Genomic DNA, 6,545 nt, shown 5'->3' with positions numbered 1-6,545 from the left:
GTGGGGCGTTCGAAGAAGAGAAGAAGAAGAAGAGGAAGAGAAGAGGAAGAGGAAGCAGGAGAAGAGGTTGTGATACCTCTGTTTCCTGCAGAGGAAACAGAGGAGAGGGTGTGTGTGACGCCGGGGAGGAGGAGGGAAGAAGAAGAGGAGAAGAAGAAGAGAAGGGAAAGGAGGAGCTACGGCTGCGGTGGTGGAAGCTGCAGTTGGAAGAGAAGGAGAGGAAGAGATGGTGAGGAAGAAGAGAAGAAGTAGAAGCAGGTGAAGAGGCGGCACCTCTGTTTCGTGCAGGAGGAAACAGAGGAAAGGAGGTGCTGTTCGTCGGGGAGAAGAAGGGGAGGAAGGAGAAGAAGAGAAGAAGAAGAAAGGAAGGAGAAGGAAGAGGAGAAGGGAAAGAAGTAGCTGCGGCTGTGGCAGCTGCAGCTGTGGTAGGGAAAGAGGAAGATAAAGGAAGAAGCGAAGGAGAGGAAGAAGAGAAGGGGAAGAATGAGCTGCGGCTACGGCGATGGCAGCTGTTGTTGGAAGAGAAGAAGGAGAGGAAGATGAGCAGGGGAGGAAGAAGAGGCTGTGGCCGTGGCTGAGGCTGCGACTACAGCAGTGCAGCTGGGAAAGAAGAGAAGGAAAGGAAGAAGAAGAGAAAGGAAAAGGGAAGAAGAGAGGAAGAGGAGAAGGGTAGGCAATTGTGGCAGTGGCAGCTGCAGCTGGAAGAGAAGGAGAGGAAATAGAGCAGGGGAGGAAGAAGATGCTGCGGTTGTTGTGGCTGCGGCCATGGCTGCGACTGCGACCGTGGCAGTTGCAGCTAGGAAAGAAAGGAAAGGAAAGGGGGAAAAAGGGGCTACGGACGGGATTGTGGCCGCAGCGGCAGAGATTGCGTATGCAGCAGCGGCAGTGGCAGGAGCGGTGGTTGTGATAGCTGCGTTTGAAAAAAGAAAACAAAGGAATGAGAGTAAGAGAGAGCAGGTGACTATGCCTCTATGTTCTGTATGAGCTGCAGTTGTGGAGGAAAAGTAGAAGAATTTGGACTGACACCTTCTTTGGATCTTCGGATCAAAATATTTAAAAGGCAAGTTTCCCGATCATTCTCCTGTAATTGTTCTAATTTTTCTTATTGCAAGTATTATGATCTTCCTTGTGCAAGTGTTCTAACCCCATCCTATAGAAGTATTAGTCTCTGTTCTTATATTGATTCTGAAAGATTTCTGCTTAGAACCTGATCTTTCCTTACTGTAATTTTATCTCTACATTTGCTTTGAATATGAGGAACTTTGAATTGTTCTAGTCGTGCATTTGATATACCTCCTATTTAGACGTAACGATCCGAATCTGTGCAACTTCTGAGATTCTGACCTTTCTACCTTGTTATGATTATAACTTCATGTATTGACCTTTGATTTGGACAAAAATTATTTGATCAGAATATAGACTCATAAACCTTTCTTTTGATAGCTTTCTTGAGTATATTGGAGCACGATTGATAGTTTGAATCATTTGTTCAATGTGCCTCTTGAATTCTGCCAGAAATCGAGATTTGGTCGATTTCGCATATTCTGGTTTCATTCCTTTGGAAATTGATATCCTTTAGCTTTCTTATTCAATTGAGCTTTATATTACTGCTTTGAATTCTTATATGCTCTTGTCCTATATGTATTTGGATACCTAAATCTGTTATGTAAACTTCATGTTTGTATCGTAATGTTTCATAAAGGCATATGTAAATTTCGTTATTCCACATGTGCTTCCGATATGTCCCAATTTATTGTTCACAATACCCTTTTGTACTATGGTGTTTGTGGGATTATTTGGACCTTTGCCAGAAATGGTAAAGGGTATGTGCTTAGAGCCCGCGATGCTCTAGATTATGTTTGGTGGTCATTCAAAAATGGATAGACCATATTATGTTTGGAATCCCACTTCACCTTCTATCTGTTTGATATGAAATTCAGAGCCGACCTAGCACTTGGGTAGGGTGAGAGGGCTCGAGTAGGAAAGGGCTACCCGTGGATGGAGTCGAGAACTCATCACGGCGTGGAGCCACCATTGAGTTAAACCTCACATGCACTATGCTAGGGTACGATGTCTGAGCGTTTATTTCGTATTCGTTCTTTGATATGTTCCAAAATGGTCCATATGCCATTGATATGTTCTGAAATGTTTCATTTGTCATTGATATGCTTCGAAACATTTTATACGCCTTTGATATGCTCCGAAATGTTTCATTTGTTATTGTTACGCATCGAAATGTTCCATATGTCATTGATATGCTCCGGAACATTTCATACACTATTGATATGCTCCAATTACTCTGTGCTCCATTTGCTATGAACTTATATATTATGAAATGTCCTATTTGTCATTAGTATGCTCCGGATCATCTCGTACGCTATTGATATACTCCAATTACTCTATGCTCCATTTGTTATGAACCAAATATGTTATGAATGAAATGACATTTGCGATTCTGTATCTAATGAGATGATATCCTTGAATCTCTTGGATTCTGTCTTGCATTGTGATATCTTGTTTGTTTGAAACTGTCTCTTCTCATGCTATATATGCTTTATTACTTACTGAGCTGTTTTTAGCTCACTCCGTTGTTATATAAATCTTTCAGGTCAGCTTATCACTCTTTGAGATGTTTGAATTGGGCTGAGGTAGTGGAGAGCTATTCAGAATTATGGGCAAGTCTTGTTGGTTATTATGTTATTGTTGTATAAGCATATTTTGTATGAAATGAAATGTTGTCGATGAATCGAAATGGATATACTGTGTAAAAGTGTTAGAAGATCTCTCTTATTTGGAATTTCGGAATGTTAAGTCTTGTTTACGATGATATGAACTTGTGGTAAATGGTTGGAGTTATGATTGTATAAATTACATAGCTTGTGGATTTATAAATGTTGTTCATGTTTGTTAAGTTGGCTTGGATTGCTATAAATATGAATTATCGAGTGATGTGATATATGATTATAAACTGCATAGGTTTTATAGATGTGAATTTGATAGAATGTTTTTCAGTGTCCTCAAATGTGTGTTTGGATCCTGGATTAGTTTATGTTAAAAATTTTAATATCATGGATATTTTTGAGGGGGCGTGACAGAAGCGAACAAGAAGCCCTCTTTTGAACTGCTCCCACGAAGGAACTCCATGGAAAGTTACATACCAATCGTACCACTAGATTACATCTCCAATGAGTTAGATTGAGGCCACTTCTACCTTGGATTCCTCTGGGGTTCTGTGAAAATGATAAGACCCTACGGTCTTATCATGAAAGAAAGGGGAGAGAAGGGAATGATAATGATCGCTTCGAGGGGATCGGCCTCCTTGATTGCTTCGAGGGGATCGGCCCTCCTTAATCACTTCGAGGGGATCGACCCTCTTTGATCACTTCAAGGGTATCAGCCTCCTAGGGTTTGTCCATAGAGTGGAATAACATTTCATTGATTGATTGATTTAAAGAAAATGTTATATCACTATTTATAGAGTTCCACCTAGAGTCAACCGGGACTTGAACGCTTAATAATAAATAAATATTAAATAAACATCTACTTGACTCTAATTGAACTAAATAAACTCAATAAACAATTGAACTATATAGACTCAATAAACATTATTCAAAAGCTCAGAAAAAGAGTCCTAACAGTTCCTCCCTCTTCAAATCAGCCTTGTCCTCAAGGCTGAGCAACATCAATCTCGGGGAGCTTCTCTTTCAGTACTTCAATCATAGGCTATCTGCAACGCATCCCAATCCGTTGATCAAGTAAGTATGGTCTCCACTTTTTGACAATGTAAGCAATAGGTAAGTCTTTTAGTGTAGTAATCATTGCAAGAAACTCCTGGCCTTTGCTATCATAAGTTAAAATTCGTCCATCAATGATCTTTACTTCGAATCTATCACAGCCTTCAATGTGGTAAGCTAATTGGGCTGTAACTTTTCTGTCCATAAAATTATTAGTGCTGCACATATCAATCAAAATAGTGACTGGCTGATGCTTCAAAGTTCCTCTAATTTTCATAGTTTGTGGGTTAGCATAGCCAGCCAATGCATGCACCGTATGTGTGATGGCTTCAATATTTTCATTAGTTTCCACACCTTCATAATCGGAGTCCAACTCTTCTGCTTTCGGTTCCTGTCTAATTGGCTCAATCATTAGATGTTGCCCTTGTTTACATTGGTGCTCCATGTTGAATCTCAGATTTTGATGATGAAGTCAATTGTTATCTGTTATCTAATCCATATGTTGAGATAAGTGTGCAGGATTAACTATGATGGAAGTAAGACATACAGCAGGAGTTGCACCGGAGTCAAGACTATGATCATGTTGGGAGTTCGAGAGTTCAACGGAAGTTTGGATGATCGTCGGAGGTTCTATGGGATAAATCCGAGAAGCCCAGGAGCTTGCCAAAGAAGTTCGTCGGAACTCGCCAAGTGGATCGTCGCAAGTCTAGGAGTTTGCCGGAAGTCCACCGGAGCATCGCTGAAGGTTCGTCGGATGTTCGCCGAAAGTTTGCCGGAAGCTCGCCGGAAAAAGCGATTAACGCATCAGAGCAAGCTGCAGTAAATGTCTTAAGAAATATCATAGTTAGCATGTAGATTAAGTTAGGAATGGGAGGTGATCCCATTAACTTAATCTGGGGGCAATTGGACCCTTGATAGACCCCATTCGGACCAGAATTCCTGCTAGGTGGTGGCACCGCCAAGGTTGGCGGTGGCATCGCCAAGGTTGGCGGTGGCATCGCCCAGGAGATGGTCTCCCAGGAAAGCTGGGCGGTGCAACCGCCCAGGTCAAGCGATGGCACCACTTGGGCTCAATCTCCGAACGAGACTAGGTGGTGCAACCGCCCCAATCAGGCGGTGCCACCGCTTGGGCTTAGTCTCCGAGCGAGACTGGGCGGTGCAACTGCCCCTGTCAGGTGGTGGCATCGCCCAGAGGCTCAGTCTCCGAGCTGCCAGGTGGTTGTACCGCCCTAGTTAGGAGGTAGTACCGCCAGGACCCCGGAAATCCGGGAGGTAACATTTTTGAGCTCCAAATTCAAACCAGTTTGGGGCCTATATATACCCCACCCTTTCCTGCATGAAAGGGCAACTAAAGGAACTGAAAATCCAATCTTACTCTGTGATTTTTAGAACTCAAAAGTGTTGTAAAGGCTAGAAGTTCTCCTCCCTCTTTTCTTCCAAGTTTTGAGCTTTCAAGAGAGGACAGAAATTCTGTAAGGGTTGTCTCCTAAGCCCGTCAAAAGGAGTGAAACTGTAAAAGGGTGGTTAGCCTTCGCCTATTGAAGAAAGGCCTCTAGTGGACGTCGGTGACCTCGTCGGAGGAGGAAGCCAAAAGTGGATGTAGGTCAAGATTGACCGAACCACTCTAAAATTACAGTGCTCTTTGGTTTGCATTTATTCTTGCTGCTTACCTTACTGCAAACCTCCATATGTGCTTTACTTCCTCTTTACTTTTGCTGCACTCCTTTATGAACTCGCTTTCAAGTTAAGTTTTCGAAAATGGTTTTACGTCGGAAACGATTTCATCGTACGAATGCAGTTTTAAATGTCGAAAGTTTTTCGCTGCACTAATTCACCCCCCCCACCCCCCCCCCCCTCTTAGTGCTCTTGATCCTAACACTCCATACTCCACTTTTCATCATAGTGCAAACCCCTTGCTGATCTTTCCTTGCTAATTTTTTTCTCATGTAGATGTGCAAATGAGATCGTAGCTATCATAGTGCGGGGTTGACGAGCCTTAACTTCACATCGGATCTCTGAATTAAACCCTTTAATAAATGTATCTAGAAGCTGTCGTTCCGACCAATCTCTAGCTTGATTTAATAATCTTTCAAACCTACTTTGATATTCCAACACTATAGAAGTTTGAAAAATTTTGGCGAGCTGGCCATCAACATTCTCATATTCGGATGGGCCAAATCGAACAAGAAGCCCTCTTTTGAACTTCTCCCACGAAGGAACTCCATAAATAGTTTCATACCAATCATACCATTGGAGTGCATTTCCATCGAGCTAGATTGTGGCTATTTCCACCTTGGATTCTTCTAGAGTTCTGTGAAAATGGAAAAAAATTTCTGCCCCAGAGATCCAACTGGTCAGATCTCCATCTTTCCATCTCAGAAATTCCACCTTCATGTGTAAGTTGTTTATGTCACAATCTTAGGGCCTTTTTCTTGTATTTTCATATCTGTGCAACTTGAGCCTCCATTTTATTGAAATTTGCTGAGACTCTCTAGTAGGCTCTTTTTGAAATCATTAAGTGTTTCTTGCAGTCGATTCTTAATTCTGATTTCCAATGCTTCCATTTGTGCGTTCACCAAGTTATCAGTGGCCATTGCGTAAGACTGCAAATCTGTAATCTCAACTCCTATTTTTGGTGTCGGTCAAGGGTATCAACACTATCGATGCGAAGTTGCCGAGGAGGTGGACGCCGAGGGCAGTGCTATGGTCGCTGCATTGGAGGAAGAGTTGCTGCCCTATTTCTATCACTGCGTGGGGTGAGAGCGTCGGGGTTAGAAGTCAACTGTGTTGATGTGGCTGCAGCTGCTGCGA

The sequence above is a fragment of the Musa acuminata genome, chromosome BXJ3-9 (assembly GCF_036884655.1).
Source record: "Musa acuminata AAA Group cultivar baxijiao chromosome BXJ3-9, Cavendish_Baxijiao_AAA, whole genome shotgun sequence".
NCBI classification, from domain to species: domain Eukaryota; kingdom Viridiplantae; phylum Streptophyta; class Magnoliopsida; order Zingiberales; family Musaceae; genus Musa; species Musa acuminata.
The sequence above is the reverse complement of the archived record's forward strand: the minus strand, read 5'-3'. Positions refer to the sequence as shown.